Raw genomic sequence first — 19,259 nt, forward strand, 5'->3', positions numbered from 1 at the left:
CCTGTTCCCAAAGCGACTGCCATGTATTTTATATTTTTGTTACGGTAGCATTATTTTATTTTTGTCAATCATCTAGTGCTACCTAACATACCTCCTGACGCACAGTGGCTTGAAATAATGATGATTTTCTTTTTTTGTTTTAATTTCTTAAATTTTTGAATGAGTTGGTTCTTTTGCTCCACATGGATTCAGGTTGGTAAAGGAGCTTCATTCACTCTGTAGCTTGGCTAGGGCAACAACAGCCCAGGGCCCTCACCTGCTTTTATGCTCAGCTCTCATCCCTGCGGTGGGTCTCGCCCTCATCTCTCTCTCTCCCTCTTACTCCCTCGCTCAGTGCTCTCTTAGGATTCAGTGGTCTAGCCCCACCTTGTGTACATGGTGGCTGCATTCCAAAAGAGCAGAAGAGTGTTTACCCCAAAGATACAGATGCAGTGAAACGCCAGGACACCTGAACCCCGATGTTCACAGCAGAAGTGTCCACAACACCCAAACTGTGGAAGAACCACAATGTCCTTGGAAAGATGAATGGATAGAGAATATGTGATATGTAACTCAGCTGTCAAAAAGAATGAGATCTTGCCATTTGCAATGACATGGATAGAACTAGAGGGTATTATGTTAATTGAAATAAGTCAGGAAAGTAAATTACCATATGGTTTCACTGCTAGGTGGAAGAAGCAAAACAGATGGACATCTGGGAAAAAAAAAAAGATGGACATCTGGGAAAGGAAGGAAAAATAAAAGAAGATGAAAACAGAGAGGGAGGAAAAAGAGACTCTTAATCATAGGAAACAAACTGAAGGTTGCTGGAGGGGAGGGGGTTGGGGAAATAGGGTCACTGGGGGATGGGCATGAAGGAGGGCACGTGATGTAATGAGCACTGGGTGTTGTATCCAACACCTTTTGAATCCTACCTCTGAAGCTAGTAATACAGTATATGTTAATTAATTGGATTTAAAATACATATTTCAAAAAACAAAAAACAAAACAAAACAAAAAAGCAGAAGAGGAAGCAATCAAAACTCTCCTGGAACAGCGTCATTTCTGCCACATTTTATTGGCTAAAGCAACCCATGGGTTCAGGCCAGAATGAAGAGAAGAAACAGAACCCACTCCCTGACTGTGCCGAGCATTATGAGGGTGCCGAAATGAGAGTGCCCATCTTCGCAGACAACCCGCTGTGCTATCGGATCCTTGAACTTAGCAGGTATGAGAGGCCAAAAGGTCCACTCTCAGGCCATTCCCTTTTTGGTTGGGTTTGGTTTTCTTTTAATTAGGTTTCCGCAAGCACAGACTAAAGGAGTCCTAATACATATAAAAGAAGTGAATATATGGAACAGCTGGCTAAGAGTAGAAAGTGAGGTTAAAAAAGGAGGAAAAAAAAAAAAAAGTCCTAGAAAAGTACAGCTGCTGAATGGGAGTTAATTACCTGGAACTTCAAGTTACAAGGAACGGTGTGCTCTCCATGGGATCATAGATGAAATCCCAAAGAAATGTTTGAAAGCACCTCATTCGGTCTTTCCCAAAGAGTTCTGCAGAACCTTGTTTCTACAGGAACAACGCTTTTAAAGGATTCCATGGGAAAATGAGTTCCCCTGCTAAAGGACTCATTAGGGCCTTTGATAGCTACTAGCATCATGAATCATAAAGTGCTACACGTGTCCTAACTTCTACCCAACTCCTTTTACCACAGGTCTGTGGAATTCTAGTGTAGTCGAGCTCCTCACTTTACAAGTAGGGGATCAAAGGCTCAGAGGGTTCGAGTCCCTTGCTTGAGCTAAGTAGGAGCAGAGCTTGCAGCTGTCTCTGAGTCCCCAGTTCAAAGTTCTATTATTCTCCGGCGGGCTTAGGTGTAGACAAGGTTAAATTCACTAAACAAAGAGGCCATTGCACTGATGAGGTTCTTGCACCCCGGCGGCCACACAGAACCAAAACCGAAGCCCGCACATGCCTCCGGGTTAAGAATTAAAATGCTAAGGACGACCAGGCCTGAGCCACAGCCAGGGAATCCTTGCTTCTCGCACGAGGCTCTGTCCAGCTCCTGTTGCTGCAGCCTTTACTGCTGCAGCCTTTACTGGCGATTCCAATCGATTTCGCTCAAACTCTTAAAGTTCTGGATGTGCCTCAGTTTCCCTCTAGCAGCCGCGGCGACAGGGGAGAGGCGGGGGGGCCTGCGGGGGCCCCGGGCTGGGGGAGGGCGGCGCGGGGCGCACCTGCCGAGCTCGGGCCTCGGTCCCGGCCCTGGGAGCCGCCCCCCCCCACCCCGCGGCCCGGTGCCCGCGGGGCAGGTGGTTCTGACTCGGGACCCGACCCGGGCGGGGCAGGTGGTTCTGACTCAGAGCCCGGCCAGGAGGGGCAGGTGGTTCTGACTCGGGACCGACCCGGGCCGGGCAGGTGGTTCTGACTCCGGACCTGACCCGGGAGGGGCAGGTGGTTCTGACTCGGGATCCGACCCGGGCGGGGCAGGTGGTTCTGACTCGGAGCCCGACCCGGGTGGGGCAGGTGGTTCTGACTCGGAGCCGACCCGGGCCGGGCAGGTGGTTCTGACTCCGGACCTGACCCGGGCGGGGCAGGTGGTTCTGACTCGGGACCCGACCCAGGGGGGGCAGGTGGTTCTGACTCGGGACCCGACCCGGGCGGGGCAGGTGGTTCTGACTCAGAGCCCGGCCAGGAGGGGCAGGTGTTTCTGACTCGGGACCGACCCGGGCGGGGCAGGTGGTTCTGACTCCGGACCTGACCCGGGCGGGGCAGGTGGTTCTGACTCGGGACCCGACCCGGGCGGGGCAGGTGGTTCTGACTCCGGACCTGACCCGGGCGAGGCAGGTGGTTCTGACTTGGAGCCCGGCCGGGAGGGGCAGGTGGTTCTGACTCGGAGCCCGACCCGGGCGGGGCAGGTGGTTCTGACTCGGGACCCGACCCGGGCGGGGCAGGTGGTTCTGATTCGGAGCCCGACCCGGGCGGGGCAGGTGGTTCTGACTCGGGACCCGACCCGGGCGGGGCAGGTGGTTCTGACTTGGAGCCCGGCCGGGAGGGGCAGGTGGTTCTGACTCGGAGCCCGACTGGACCGGCCGTCAGCCGGGCCGGGTGCAGCGCGGGGCCCGGGTAGGGTCTTGCTGGAAGGCGGAGCAAAGGGCCAACCTCCGGGCCCCTGAGCAGGGCAGGTAAGCTCCTCCCTTCGGGACGCCTGGAGGTGCGAAGGGCCTGGGGCCTGGCGCGGGCGCTCGCGGGGGAGGGTGGAGGGAAAAGGATTTTGGTGCTTCGCAGGCTGCGCTGCCCTGGCTGAGAGCTGCGCCGCCACCTCCAGCCTGCGGGTGGGATGGGGCGGCCTGCGGGGGCCGCGGAGTGAGCCTTCCTACCAAGCCATATGCCTTTCCAAATTCAGATCGATGGGAAGAAACATTGGTGATGATTGATCCTTTCCCAGGGACAGCTACAGCCTTCCTGTCTCGTGTTGGGTCCTGAGAACTTGGCGGGCAACTGTCAGGTTAGTGTCCCAAAAATATGGGGAGAGATGTGTGGCTTGTACCATCCTGGTGGCTAGATAGAGCTGGATGGAAAGGTGGGTGCGTTCCCTTTGCAGCTGGGGTCCTGGCCATCATTGCCAGCTCTCAGCACTATCACCCAAGTCTTCCCTTCTTTGGGCATTATAAGGGCATTTACAGCACATGCGGGGCATTATAAGGAATGATGAGAAACCTCTGTGGGTCACATGTGTATGGTACATGTGACTGATACAGACATTCCAAAGATTATTTAAAGTTTGTAGAAATATGCCAATATTCTCCTTGTTTAATTAATATCTTAAATTATCGTATGCCATGGAAAAAATTACATCTCCTTATCAAATGAACTCTCATCAGATCTTTAACTGTAGCTATTTTTTAAAAAAAAGTCTTTTCGTCATTTACCAACAGTTATCAGTTTATGCTAATAAACTAATATCAGCATAAATAAAGTGCATTTATGCTGATGCACTTGCAAAGGTGCCTCATCTTCAGAGAGGTTCATGGGAAGGACGCTGAGTATTCTGGAATTTAGGTTTCTGAAAACTTTAAGATCATAGAAATTGAACTTGGTAAGAATTTCCAGAACTAACAGAAAACCTGGATTCAAACAGAATAGGAATTTGAAATATGGGATTGAGTGAACCGATAAGGATGATTATAATTTTTTTCACAATTTTTTCTTTGAAATTGTGCTGGTTCCTTAGTGCTATATTTTTCCAGATTTAAAGAAACCTTTTTCTCTTTTCCTTTAAGCGATCTATGACTTACAGTAATTTTGTAAAGTACATCTCTGTAAACAGAACTGAAACATTTACCTTTTCTCTCTACTTAATCCCTCTAGAACTCAGAAACTTATTGAGTATTCTTATTTTCGTGGTAATATAATTATTTGCTTCCGTTCAATAAGAACCTGTTCCCCCTGTTACAGGACACAATTGGAAACATTGGTTGTATAACCAAGGCTTTGACTGGAATGTCATATTTGAGAATATGCATAAAATAAAATATGACCAGACAGTCCTCAGGAACTAAGTTTGATTTGATGGAGCTAATTTTAAAAAGCCCCTTGGAAAACCTGGCCTGGTTTGTTGCCTACAGAGTTCTTCTTAGGAACCTTACCAAATGAATAAGGAAGATCACTTCCTGATAGGCTCAGGACCTCAGGATATTTGGGGACCTCAGGAAGAGAGAAATTCACCCGAATCAAGGGTATTTCATGCAGTCTGATGGTGAGTTCTTGGTTTGATTTCTTAGCCTGGAGAGGCTTTTTAAAGTCCAATCTAAGATTCCTTATGAAAAATTCCAGTAAAGCAGATTTAAAGAGAGCCTGTATGATCAGTCACTACTCTTGCAGCACTTATATAAATAATAAGGCCAAGTTTAATGAGACTAGACTTATTTTGCAAACAAAGTAGTTTTAACTGTGATTATCTTTGATAGAAATGAGGGTGATTGTTGAGGAAAAAATTATGTTTCAGTAGAAAATTATAACACAACCTCGTGGATATGAGATTCTAGTCCTGTTCATTGTCTTTGAGGTTTTGCTATATATCTGTAAACCAAACTAGACCCAGAATTCTTCTAGTCTTCTCAAATATCTGATTACAAGTCTCCAAACTAAAGTTTCCAATTTTCCCCCCACCCTTCTGATTTGGAATCACTAAGAACAAAGGCTGCCTTTGAACCTCCTTGGAAGGGTTTGGCAGCCAAACTTGGGGGACTTGAGTCTTGGGTCCACATGCCCCAGTTTAAAAGGGCTTATCCAGACTTTTGGAGCTACACACCAGCTGGAAATCTAAAATTAAAATTGACTAGGGTGGTTCTTCCCCAGAAGCAGAAAGTGTCTCGTGGTGGACAGCTCTCCCAGGATTACGGATCAAGATCTCATCTCTAATAAGAAACCTTTAGGGCAGCCCGGGTGGCTCAACGGTTTAGCGCCGCCTTCAGCCCAGGGCCTGATCCTAGAGATCCAGGATTGAATCCCATGTCAGGCTCCCTGCATGGAGCCTGCTTCTTCCTCTGCCTGTGTCTCTGCCTCTCTCTCTGTGTGTGTCTCTCATGAATAAATAAATAGAATCTTTAAAAAGAAAAAAAGAAACCTTTATTCCTTTTGCCATTTTGCTACTTCCTTTACTCTTCATTTACAGACAGTATTCCTTAACTCCGACAACTACTTCTGCATCTACGTCTAAGGACATACCTGCACAACAAAAGTCCCTAGGTTTTCTTGCTAAGGTGATTTTACATAATAGAATGGCTTTATGTTACTTACTGGCTGAGCAAGAAAGAGTCTGGGCTGTAGCGGATACTCCTGCTGTACCTGGATCCACACCTCTTACTATTGCAAATACAGGAGATTAACAAACAAGCTACTTGGCTAAAACAGGCTGATGCCCCTTGGGGTACCATCTATAATTTATTTGACACCAGCTGGTCTGGTCGATGGGAGCTCTGGCTACCTCATGAGTACCTCAGTATTTTGCTATTATCCACAAATAGTTATTATGAGAGTATCCTTGATGTGCTGTGTTTTCTCAAAGGTCTTAAATTCATGATCACAGCCAACAGATGTTCTCACTGCACTTGAAGGAACAGAAATAAGCTAAACAATGAGGTGAACAACAAAGACAGTTCTTCCAAGAATCTGATGTCATAACCTATGAGTATCACAATGAGACAAGAGCAACTTAAGTTTGACGGTAACTTAAGTCGATGTTAATAGTACATTTTTGGTCAATCCCTCACATGGGTGAGGATGACCAAGACAAAGGAACTGTTACACTAATTCAACAAGGAGGTCATTAGATTGATGTGGCTCTAAAGCTATGGTGGCCTATATAAGCAAACCAAAATCTAGCCTGCTAGTACCTCAGACAGGCACTTGCTGGGGAGGGTGGAGGGAAAACGATTTTTGTCCTTTACAATTTGTGGTGCCCCTGGCTGAGACCTGCTGGACGTCAACCCACCCTGGAGCCTGTGGGTGGGATCCTGGGAGAACTGATAAGGAATCAAAACGCTAAAGACAACCAGTCACCATCAAGTAGGCTGTAAGCTAGAGCCAATTCATATTTGCATTACTTTGCTTGTATCTTTTCTTTATGATAAAGTTTTTCACTAGCTCCTATTGGTGGAGTGCTCCTAACCACTTCCAGTTCAGCAACGCCTCATTTCAATTGACTTTCCTCACCTTTAAAATTTTTAATGTGCCTTAGTGTGTCTTTTAACAATACGTACCATAGAAACCAATTTTTCTAACTACTTTAAGTTCTTGAGTCCTGTCTTTGATCACCTTTTCCACACTCAATCCATTCTATAGGATTCCACATCTGTGGGACAGCAGAAAGGTAGACTCCTGTGGAGCTAGCATACATATATCAAGCGTTGGTGGATCAGAACTTTAGTAACAGGTTTCCTCATGGCTGGAAACATCATCATGGGGTCACTAAGAAATACGTGAAACTAGTACTCTTTTATTACCACAGGTCTTTTAAGACAGATTTCTTCTTGGAGCTCCTTTTGGATACTCCATAGATCATTGCCTTCCACACACTTTTTGGAAAAACCTCCATTGTACTAAACCAACCTCCAAAACATCCATCCTTCTCCGTGAAAACACACACTTTTGAGCACCTATGTGTGTTTTCCAGACAACCTAAGTGCTTTGGATGTATTCTCTTTGACCAACTTGGAGTTCTGGCCTTGTAGGAAAACATTCCATTCTTTCATGTTTTCCAGACAGTGTCTAATTGGAATGGAAACTAGCACAGAACTGAGTGTTTGGTGAAGGAAATGACATGTGGCCCTCTTAGAACTCAAAGGTGATGTCATTCGCTAAGGTGAATATTCTCTTGCCTGATGCCTGTATGACTGAGGATTGGTGAGGTGTGGTGGAGAGAACACTGGACTGGGAGTCAGGAGGCCCAGATTCCAGTCCTGGTGTAGCTGCTACCTCTCTGACTAGGTGTGTGTACCACTGGCCCTCGGGCTTGTTGGGTACCTCATCCATACTGTAGGTCCTTCCCACCTGAGTCTTGTTTTCACTGTGCTAGAACTCTCAACTTCGAATGCCTTAGTGTTAGGAGTTAAAGGATATGCAACCGGGATGGAACTTACAAGGAATTGCAAAGAGTCAGCTTTCTACACAAATCCTAAGTGGTCTATAAAAGGAGAGTTTTGTGGAGAGAAAACAAAACAAAGCAGGTAGAATCATTTAATTCTGCTTGGTGGGTCCATTCACTTGAGAAACGATTTGTGCAGAAGAGTGAAAGCAGCTGATTTATATTTTAAATGATCTCTCTAGCACCTGCGTAGACATTGATGCTAGAGGACATTAGAAGAAGGGGTGACGAGACCCTTAGGAGGCTAATCCAATAGTGCAGGCAAGAAATGATGGTAGATTGGGCTTTGATGACAGCGTTAGAAAGGAGGGGAACTGAGTGGGGAAAATTAGAGAGGGAGACAAACCATGAGAGATTCCTAACTCTGGGAAACAATCTGAGGATTGTAGAAGAGGAGGTGGGTGGGGGGATGGGGTAACTGGGTGACAGGCACTAAGGAGGGCATTTGATGGGATGAGCACTGGGTGTTATACTATATGTTGGTCAATTGAATTGAAATTTAAAAAAAAACCAACAATGAGATATCACCTTATGCGTATTAGGATGGCCATCATGAAAAAGACAAGAGATAACAAATGCTGGAGAGGATATGGGGAAAAGGGAACACTCGTGCACTGCAGGTGGGAATGTAAATTGGTGCAGCCACTATGGAAAATAATAGGATCCTCAAGAAGTTAAAAAATAGGTCTACCTTATGATCTAGCGATTCCACTTCTGGGAATATTTCCAAAGGAAACAGAAACACTAACTCAAAAAGATACCTGCTCCTCATGTTCATAGAGCATTATTTACAATAGTGAAGACATGGAAACAACCTAAGTGTCTATTGACAGATGAATGGATAAAGAAATTGTGGTGTGTGTGTGTGTGTGTGTGTGTGCGCGCGCGTAACACAATATTATCCAGTCATTAAAAAAAAAAAAAAAAGGAAATCTTGCCATTTGCAATGATGTGGATGAAACTCAAGGGCATTATGCTAAGTGATAAGTCAGACAGAGGAAGGCAATTACGATCTGATCTCACTTAAAGATGTGGAATCTTTAAAAAAAAAAAAAAAAAGAAAAAACTTACAGGAAAAGATCAGATTGGTGGTTACCAGAGGTGGGGAATGTAGAGAAGGGAAATTGGAGGAAAGTGGTCCAAAGGTAAGTAAGTACTAGGGATGGGACATATGACATGATGACTGCAGCTAATACTGCTGTATGATACATAGGAAAGTTGTCAAGTGAGTAAATTCTAAGAGTTCTCATTACAAGGAGAATTACTTTTTTCTATCTCTTTATTGTATCCATGTGAAATTATGGATATTAACTAAACTTACTGTGGTAATCATTTCACAGTATCTATAAGTCAAACCTTTAACCTAACCTGAAAATCATACGGTTGATTTATGTCAATTATATCTCAATAAAATTGTGTGTGTGGGGGGGGGAGAAATGCAGGCAATTTAGAGTAGATATTGAATGGGGAATTTTTAAGACTTGGATTACTTGTGGCTAGTGGGGGTGGGGAAGATGAAATAAAGAGTCAAGGAGTTTGGCTTTAACAATTGAGTTGATTTTGTTTCCATTTTCTGAGATGGCAGAGATTGGGAGTAGAATATGTTGGAAGTAGAATGGGAGTCAGCATTTTAGACATGTACAATTTGCACCTTGCCAGTGCAGATATCAAGCAGAATATTGACTATATGAATTTGGCTCCCAGAGAATTTTGCACTAGAGATAAAATCTGGGAATGATAAGCATTTAGGTGATACTTGATAAGCTTCAGAGAGAGGTACCATATGAAATGGAGCTTAAAGGGTGAGTCAGGTTTTACCAATGATTAAGAATGTGGGCAAGGGGGACTCCTGGGTGGCTCAGTGGTTAAGCACATCTGCCTTTGGGGTGTGATCCTGGAGTACCGGGATCGAGTCCCACATTGGGCTCCCCACAAGGAGCCTGCTTCTCCCTCTGCCTGTGTCTCTGCCTCTCTCTCTCTCTCTCTGTCTCATGAATAAATATATAAAATCTAAAAAAAAAAAAAAAAAAAAGAGTGTGGCCAAGGGGAGTCCATGCAAAGAGGACTGAGTGAGAAAAGGCAGAGAGCCGAAGGGGTCAGGCCAAGGTCCATTGGGCTCCCAGGGCCTGAGCTCAGACCACCGCACAGCACTTTCTGAAATAGCAACACCATCTTCACTCTAGAAACATTCAGTCGCCATCTGAGATCCCTGGACACTTGGGTTCAAAGCCAATGAAGGATTATAGCTAAGAGCAGTTTGCTTCAGGAGAGTAATAGAGCCAACAGGCTCTTTCTTTTTTTCCTCAAAATAGAGAAAATTTCCTTCCTTTTTTTTTTTTTAATTTTTTTCCTGACTAATATTGAATTCATTAGTGTTTGTCATTTCCCAAGTCTGGCAACCTCATTGAGCGCAATTCAGTTCAGACTTCAGTGTCACTACCCAAGAGACCAGGATAGATTATAAGCAATTTAGAGATTCCTTGTTGTACTTAATTTGTCTTTGGCCAGGGATTTTGAATTTATTTCTGAACTTTTTCCTTTTAAATCAGTTCCAAAAATAAGGCAGGATATCCTTCTTTTAGACTCTGCCCAGCAGAAAGTATTCTTACAACACAAGCTTCAAGGAATCTTTTAGGCCGGTGTTACCTTATTTTAGCTTCCCAGGCTGTTCTCATGACTCTCCTCTTCTCTTTCTGGGCAGTCTAGAGGACAATCCAATTTGGTCCTCTGTGCTGGTAGTACTTAGATCTCTGGTTACCTGCTGGGGACTTCCCTTAGAGCCTCTACGTCTCAGAACCAGCAACAGGTACCAAATTTTGCTCACGTTGCATCTCTCTCTTCCCCAGACTTCCACTTTCCTCTCTTGCTCTTTTTTTTTTTTAATTTTTATTTATTTATGATAGTCAGAGAGAGAGAGAGAGAGAGAGGCAGAGACACAGGCAGAGGGAGAAGCAGGCTCCATGCACTGGGAGCCCGACGTGGGATTCGATCCCGGGTCTCCAGGATTGCGCCCTGGGCCAAAGGCAGGCGCTAAACCGCTGTGCCACCCAGGGATCCCATCCTCTCTTGCTCTTAAAGAGTCTTGTGATTGGTTTGGGCCCACCCAGATAATCTAGGATAATCTATATGTAAGATTTCTAACTTCATATTTTTCCCACTACAGAAAAAAAAAAAAAAAAAAAAGAATGCATGCAGCTCAAGTATGAATTCATGTCTCTCCGGAGAGTAGAATGGTGTGTTGGGACTAGTACAATCTCTGTGATTAGAGACACATAGATTCAGAAGCTTGTCCCTTCACACACTAGCCGCTTGACATCGAGCAAGTCAGTTTGTCTCTCTGAGCCACAATTTTCTCATCTATAAAATGAAAAGGATAGGACCCATGTTACAGAGGTTTGATGAGTAACCTAATAAGGTATGTCTTGAGCACTTAGCATAGAGGTTGTATTTTTTAAAGATCACTAAAAGGGCCAATTTGAGTTCTTCTGTTGCATGGACAAAAAGAGGCTCAGAGAAGAGGAACAATTGGCACGAGGTCATACAGTGGGTTAGTGGCAAACCACAGGCCAGATCATACAATGGCATGAGGATTTGGAGGGACAGCAATTATGAGAACAAAACTCCACACCTGCTTTCTACAACATTCCACAGCCAGCCTGAGGAGCGAAGCCTCTTGATTCCTTTCCAACAGGGTGTCCCACAGGAATTGGAGGCTAAAAGGCAGGCATGCTGGCTTCATCTGACATGACGCCTTTGGTCTTCCTCTGGCATTTTCAGTTATGAACCTCTGCCCTACAGCCCAATCGATGTCAGCTCACTTTGCACTAAATGCTTCCTGCACGCTGAGCCATTCTGTATTCGCTTAGTAAAAAATAGAGCCATCCAGCATCAATTCACATGAAATAATTTTCCACTTCATGTCAACTGAAAATCACCAATTTCCTGCTACAAGTGACACTTAGAACAGGGAAGCACTTGGAATCGTTACAAGATCTCATCGTGTAGGCTGCTTGCCTTCACTTGACCAAGTTCTCTACTTAGAGAAAAAAATATGGATCATAGTTCTATTTTCACGTAATTAAGTATAAAGTTTAAAATGTAGCCCTTCTTTCTATTAAGCTGGAATCTTATAACCATCTGAAGACAAAAAAAAAAAAAAAAAAAAAAAAAGATTGTCATTGAGTTTGTAACTCCCAACAGGGCAGGTCCGAATAGAATCGTTCATTCATCTGATGAGCATATATATACCTCCTACGTTCTAGGCCCTCTTGGAAATGCAAAGATAAATAAGATAAAGTCTCCTCTCTTAAAAGAATCTTATAGTCCAGTAGGGACAGTTAAATGTGTATGCAGTCAACTACAATAAAAGGCCTATTTAATTATATGCAGCTGTTAAGAAAATTATGTCTTAAACTAGTGATATTCAAATATTTCCAACTGTGAAAGTTTTCATTTAAGTGAAATTTCACGAAGTCCAGTAAATAAAACTGAATTGCTGTGGCTGAAGTGGGAACAAGAGACCGGAGACCAGGCCACTAAGCACCTCTCCCCTCACTCTCTCACCAACACACTGTAGTTTCTCACAGAGCTATTCATAATATGTTTAAAGGCAACTTCTTTACAATATTCATCACTGGCTTATTGAAAGTACCGATCCGTAGGTCCAAGTAGAAAGTAACTTTTTTCTTTTCATCATTACCTCTTTAACTTACTCTGTAGACTGATTTTTTCTGTACTCCTGGTTTGTATCTTGGGGGAAATCTCATACTTTCTCTGATCCTTCTTAGACATTAATACATAATCTTGTTTCCCAGCTTCGTGTAGAATCCAAAGCCAATCTCGGCCAACTAAAAATGTTCCCTTTCCCAAGCTTTGGTCTACATAACTGGAAAACCTAGAAAAGAAGTAAGGGACTTATTAGCAGCCCCTTCGCCATTTTTCTGCCATATTCTTTCATTCTCCCCCCCCCCCCCCTATTATGGAGTGGTCCGGGTGAGGTGATAGAGGTGCCCACCAGGACTGCCACATACAGTTGTGTAGGTTACAGACTACATAAGGGTACCCAGCCAGGGGAGCAAGGAATCTAGCTCACTGGGGAAGCTATGTACTCTGGTATGGGGCTGCTTCTATTTGAGGGAAGGGAGCATTTTTATAAATTATCACCTAATTGCTTTATCAACTAGTTTTGTACTGCCTCCAAAACAAGAGCATGTCTTTTATTAAATGTTCACACAGCAGTCTAGGGATAGAGGCAACCCTGTTGACTAGTACGATTTGAAGCTGACATTGTACTGAACATAGCACATGTTCAAAGCCTGGCTTTTTCCTTTGTGGGATGCTTCGGAAGTGACCAGCCATTCTCCCACTCTAGCCCCAGCATCACCGGGACCCTCCCATTTAACAATTTTTGGGATTCCAATGCCCCACTGGCTGAACATTTCTGACTATCCCTCAGCTGTGCAATCTATCCCTCAACCCCACACAGATCGTCTCTTTTGGGTTTCCTCACCCTGCAGGCAGTTTTTGAGCAGAGAAGACACCTGAGGGCTTACTTACTGCCTTGTCTTCCCCAGAGGACACATGGGCCTTTCCCTCATCACGGCAGAAAGTGGGATTCCAACAACCATGCCCCCTTCTAGCTGCCAGAGACTCCTTTAGCAAGTGTTAGGCCTTCTCAAGCATTAGTCTAGTTCCTGTTTCCATATTCACCAAAGTCCAGAGTGTATATATGATTCTCTGAAGCCTTCTTCATCTGAATGAACTCTAGCGTCTCCTCTCTACCCACATGCAAGATAAGCCACATGGCAAAACCAATTCCATATCTCTTACCTTACCCTACATTAATAGCTGGTAACTGAAAATCTGCTGAGACTCCAAGTAATCAAGAAATGTCCTGGTGCATAATGTTTAATGACATAGGTAAATTCTTAAGTAATAATAAATAGAGAAGCAGATAAACACATGAAGTTGAATATACACATGTTTATAGTATGTGTGTTGTGTGTGTGGTTTTAGCGCCAAATAACATGAAGTAGGGGATGTTTGAGATCTTCTTATTTAAATTTGGTTTGCAAGGCACCTGTGAAGTTCACTTACAGGCCCTGAGACATAGGAAATAAATTCTAGGTGCTATTTATATGAGTTTCTTGCTGCTGCTATAACAAATTACCAGCAACATGGTGGCTTAAAATAGCACAGGTTTATTAATATTCTGGAGGTCAGAAATTCAATAAAAGGGTCCTATAGGTCTAAAATCAGGGTGTCAGTAGAGCTATGGTTCCTTCTGGAGGCTCTCTAGCAGAAAAGCTGTCTCCTTACCTTTTATAGTTTTACTCCAGTCTCTGCTTTTGTCATTACATCTTTCCTCTGACCTTGATACTCCTGACTCTTATATGGACTCATGTGATTTCCTGGGACTTAGAGAATTCAGAGTAAACGTGACACCTCAAGATCTTTATTAATCACATATGAGAAATCCCTTTTGATACGTGAGGTAATGTATTCACAGATACTAGGGATTAGGACATCTCCACCTACCATACCATAGATAGAGAATATGGAAGATGGTAGCCAATACGAGCACTATCAAGTGTGAGCCTGGACAAATCACTTGTTCTCCCTCAGCCCTCGGTTTCTTCATCTCTAAAATAAAGATGATAACACTATCTGCTTCATACAAGTGTTATTAGTGCTAGATGAGTTCTTATTTTCAAAATACTGAGAATAATGCTGGCGCATGGTAAGTGCAACATGAGTTTTTTTAAGAAGTCACCAGGGAAGACACTACACTGCAAAGTAGACTTGGGGTCCAGCTGCTTCTTATTTGGCTGACACTGTGTTACATAGTCTAGGATTAATAGCAGCAGGGGCTTATTAACTTAATGGATGTTACTCAATCTCTGGAGTGGGTCTGATACAATAGTATATGTGTTTGGTATTTTTAAAGAAAATATTCTAGCATTTAACAGTTCTCATGAATGTTTATGGGTGATTTTTATATTTTTCTTTACACTTGTTCTATGTCCTAAAATTTTCTTTGATTAGCCTATATACTAGTTATAATCAGAGAAAAAATAATGCATGCCATATATATATATATATGAGATTAGAGGCTTTTTGGTTCCTGGACTTAATTTCTAATGAGTGGAGGAGAGGGCTCTTTGGCACATCCAAGCAGTGCTTTGACACCAGCTGGGCATCCTGCAACTCTGTTCAATTCTGACACTATCCACCTGGAGACAGCATCAGACTCCACAGGTTGAGGGTTTAGTCCCACAGAACTGCCCTGAACCCCTAACCCCTCAGAGCTCATCTACAAGCCCAGGTTATTACCTGTTATTTCAACTGACTGGCTGTATAGATTGGAGGTTTGTAGGACCCCCGCCTCTGATTTGATCAATATGCTAGAGCAGCTCACAGAAATCAGAGAAATATTATACTTACTGGATCACTGATTTATTTTAAAAGGATATATAAGTCAGGAACTGTCGAAAGAGGTGCACAAGGCAAGGTGTGGGAAAAGGGCACAGAGCTTCTATACCCTCTCAGAGAACGCCACTCTCACCAAATCTGCACGTGTGCATCAACCTGGAAGTCTCCTAACCCAGTCCTCAGGAGTCTTTTTATGAAATCTCATTACAGAGGCATGATGGGTTAAATAATTGGCCCTTGGCAATTAAACTCAAGGTCCAGCCTATCTCCCTTCCCCCAAGGTCAGAGGGGTCAGACTTAAAGTTTCAACCCTTTAATCTCCTGTTTGGTATCCTGGCAACCAGCCCCTATTCTTAGGTGTGGTTCCAAAGTTGCCTAATAAACATAACAAAAGACACCGCTATTGCTCTGACCACCTAAGAATTCCAAGGGTTTTAGAAATTAGGTGCCTGAAACTGGGGACAGAAAACAAATGCATATTTATTACAAATCACTATACCATCAGTCATTGGAGAAGAACAGAAGTGCTTACACCATTCAAGCCACATAAACAAAGCCAAGACAATAATCCTTAAGGAAGCTTCACTGACCATTGGGTACAGTCTAAAACACCCAGACCTAGCATTTAAGACTTTCTATGAATTATCTCAAAATCACCCTCCACATCTGTAATTCTTTCCATCCCCTTGTGCCTGTGAATCAGTTCAGCAAAAACACTGTTTGGCAGCAGCGGTGTGAAACTCTCATTGTGTGTTGTTGGGTGTACAACTCCAGCAGCAAACCATCCCTGATGTCAAGCAGTTAATCACCTAAAGGAAGGGCCGTGGTTCTAGACCACAAAAGAAAGGACGATGGTCTAAATGGAATTTTTGTTACTGGTGTAATCAAATGCTATGGGAAAACAAAGGAGAACATTAGGCCCCTATTAGGACCAGGGCCAGTATCAGAGATGTGCCTGAACTTAGTAGGACCCAGTGCTTAGCTTAGCGATCTGCCATTAAGGACTTGAAACTCTAAATCATTTCTGAACAAGGGACCCAGTATTTTCATTTCGCACTGGGCCCCACAAATTGTGTAACCAAGACTGAGGAGGGGTTTGAGGGTGGAAGCCAATTGGAAATGGAGGCTCCAAATATGTAGTCAATGAGAAATGCTATTGAAACACCAGATCAACAGGGTTTATTCTGCATCACTTGTACTTTGGATGTCATGCCACGTGCTATATATGCATATGCCTGTATGTATAAACCTGGTTTGTATATCAGTATATACGCATACACTTAACATTTCACCAATCCATGGCCACCTCCTTGCTTCTTCCCACCCTCCACCTACCTCACTATTCATTTCTCCATAGCTACAATAGGAAGGAAAGAAAGGTTTTCTGGGGGTTTAACTTACTTTCTCTTCCCACTCTTCTCCTTCCCTCCTCCTCCCTCCCTTCCCTGATCTCTTCTTTTTTTCCTTCCTTCTTGTTTATTTTAATGAGGGCCAATGAATTTTAAGTCCTTCGATGATTCAGTTTCAGTGGGCATCGCTGGGACTGCTTATTTCAAAGACAGACTTTTTCACTCAATATAAAATATTAAAAGAAATAGTGAAAAGGATTATAGGGGAAAGGAGAGAAAATGAGTGGGAAAAATCAACCCTAGAAATTCTGATCAATAGAGCTAGATTAGGGCTGTAAGAGTCTGGATTGAAAACACACATATCCATGCACATGCACTCAAACCCCTAGGCGATTCTGGTACCTGCTCTAAGAAATGTTGCTCAAATCTGGTCTAATTCCCTTACCTAATGGTTCTAAGAAACTGAAATCCAGGAAGAGAAAGTGACCTCCCCAAAAGCCAAATGTTGACTTAATAGCAATTCTTTTTTTTTTTTTAAACATTTTTTTAAATTTTTATTTATTTATGATAGTCACAGAGAGAGAGAGGCAGAGACATAGGCAGAGGGAGAAGCAGGCTCCATGCACCAGAGCCCAATGTGGGATTCGATCCCGGGTCTCCAGGATCGCGCCCTGGGCCAAAGGCAGGCACTAAACCGCTGCGCCACCCAGGGATCCCGACTTAATAGCAAGCAATTCTGAGGAGGAAAGGTCCACGCCTAGTCATCTGATTTATACTTCAGAGCCCCTAAAAAGTAAGTTCTTGATATCACTGAAATATGAGAGTCTTCTAAAGTGCTTGCGTGTTCCCTAGGAAATGCAGTGTTTGAGGCAAATGGTACCTTTCCCCCTTTTTATCGCAACACTGGATACTGGGGTGTTCTCAGCACCTGACCTCAACCACCAGCCAGCTCCAGGTTCTTGACTTTACCCTGAGAAAGAATTCAAGGAGTCAGGGCAGAAGCTTTCCTGCAAGCAAAAGTGCACACTTAAAGAGGGAGTGCAGGGCACTCAGAGGATCTGAGTTGTGCAGGGTAGATGTGGGGCTTTGGTCTTTGCTGGCAGTTAGAATCAAGGGGTGGAATATTCATGTAGAGTTACTGGGAAGAGTGGGGACTTCCAGAATACCACATACTGTAGCACATGCTCCTGCTAGCCATTATGCATTACTTAGCTCAGGTGCAGTCTGATTTCTCTCAAGCATACTCCATATGCAGTCACTATCTACTCAGAGTGGCTTCGTGCCCCCAGTGGAGGAGTCATTCCTTCTCAGTCATGTGCAGGCTAACTGGGCCTTGATGCTCACGTGTGCCCTGGGTTTGAGCAACATCATGATGCCTGTGTCCGTGAGAAACCACAGCGCTGTTACAGGGTTTACTCAATTGTCACAACCACCCTGGCAGGTGTCAGGTTTATTCCTTGTCCTTCCCCCTCCTACAGTTACCATTCTACCTGCCTCATTCTGACGATGGAAATCAGACTAAAACGAATATGTGGGGAGCATCCTGGAAGAAGAAAGAAATAGAAAGGAGAAACTTGCAACCCTGCCCTGGTGTAGATGAGAAGGACTGACTTACACTGTCCACACTGCTTGCCTTGGGCAGTGCTCCACATGCCAACCAAGATGGTCTCTTTGAAATGCAAACATTTTGGGGACACCTAGGTGCCACAGTCAGCTAAGCCTCCAACTCTTGGTTTTGGCTCAGGTCGTGATCTTGGGCGATGAGTTGGAGCCCTCATTCAGCATGGAGTCTGCTTGGGACTTTCTCTCCCTCTTGCCCCTCCACCTTGGGCATGGGCGTGCATTCTCTCTCTAACATAAGGAAAGAAAAAGAAAAAGAAAAAGAAAAGAAAAGAAAAAGAAAGAAGAAAGAAAAAAGAAAGAAAGAAAGAGAGAGAAAGAAAGAAAGAAAGACAAGTATTATATGGTCACCTTCAACCCTGGCATAGCAGAGTCCATACAGACCTTGGCATAATGAGAACAACATGGTCACTGGGATCAGATGGGCTAGAATCCAAATAATGCCTCTACCACCTTCCAACTGTGTTACCTGGGGCAAATCATTCAGCTCTCTGTGCCTTGGTCTTAAGATTTATAAAAAGGACAGAATGGTAAATGAACACACAGGATTCTGGTTGAGAGACTACATAATAACATGTTCAGAGCACAGGCTCTGAAGTCGGACAACGGAGTTCAAATATTGGCTCCTCTTCTTTTTTTTTTTTTTTTTAAGATTTTATTTATTTATTCATGAGAGAGAGAGAGAGAAAGAGAGAGAGAGAGAGGCAGAGACACAGGCAGAGGGAGAAGCAGGCTCCATGCGGGGAGCCTGACGTGGGACTCAATCCCAGGTCTCCAGGATCAGGCCCTGGACTGAAGGCAGGCGCTGAACCGCTGAGCCACCTGGGCTGCCCGGCTCCTCTTCTTAATAGCTGTAACTTTGAGCAGGTCACTTAAAATCTCCAGGATAAACCAAGAGTATGATTATGATCATACATATCTTGTGGGTCATTGTGCAGATTCAATGAAATAATGCATCTAATGCTCTCGAGTAAGCGCCGGCTCCCAGTAAGGGCTCTGTGAGTACCAGTTACCTGAAGCATGGGTAGATGCTTGGTACACCAGTAGGAAATAAAATGGGAAGGGAAAACAAGAGAAGTTTGGGCACAGTGTAGTCCCACAAAGCGATGTGCCTCCTCTACGCGATGCTCTCTGAACCTAGTGAATTTCCACTGCTGGGGGAGAAGCAGGGAAGGCGGACCAGATTAGGATAATTGTTTTCCTTGGAAGCGAAAAAATCAGTTTGCCTCTGGCAC

General features: G+C 44.1%; 2 long non-coding RNA genes across 2 annotated transcripts in view; one reads left to right on the plus strand and one right to left on the minus strand.

Moving 5' to 3' along the window:
* Positions 1–15,359, minus strand: part of LOC144321803 (uncharacterized) — a 112,688-nt gene extending 97,329 nt beyond the window's left edge. The window contains exons 1-2 of the long non-coding RNA XR_013387320.1: positions 15,068–15,359; positions 12,324–12,518 (exon numbers count right to left, since the gene is read on the minus strand). This is a non-coding gene — a long non-coding RNA (uncharacterized LOC144321803). The remainder of the gene's footprint in view (positions 1–12,323; positions 12,519–15,067) is intronic.
* The window catches only part of LOC144321802 (uncharacterized), a 151,552-nt gene that overhangs the window by 79,576 nt on the left and 52,717 nt on the right, over positions 1–19,259 (plus strand). The gene's annotated exons all lie outside the window — the stretch shown is intronic.

Source organism: Canis aureus, chromosome 10 (genome assembly GCF_053574225.1).
Source record: "Canis aureus isolate CA01 chromosome 10, VMU_Caureus_v.1.0, whole genome shotgun sequence".
NCBI lineage: Eukaryota > Metazoa > Chordata > Mammalia > Carnivora > Canidae > Canis > Canis aureus.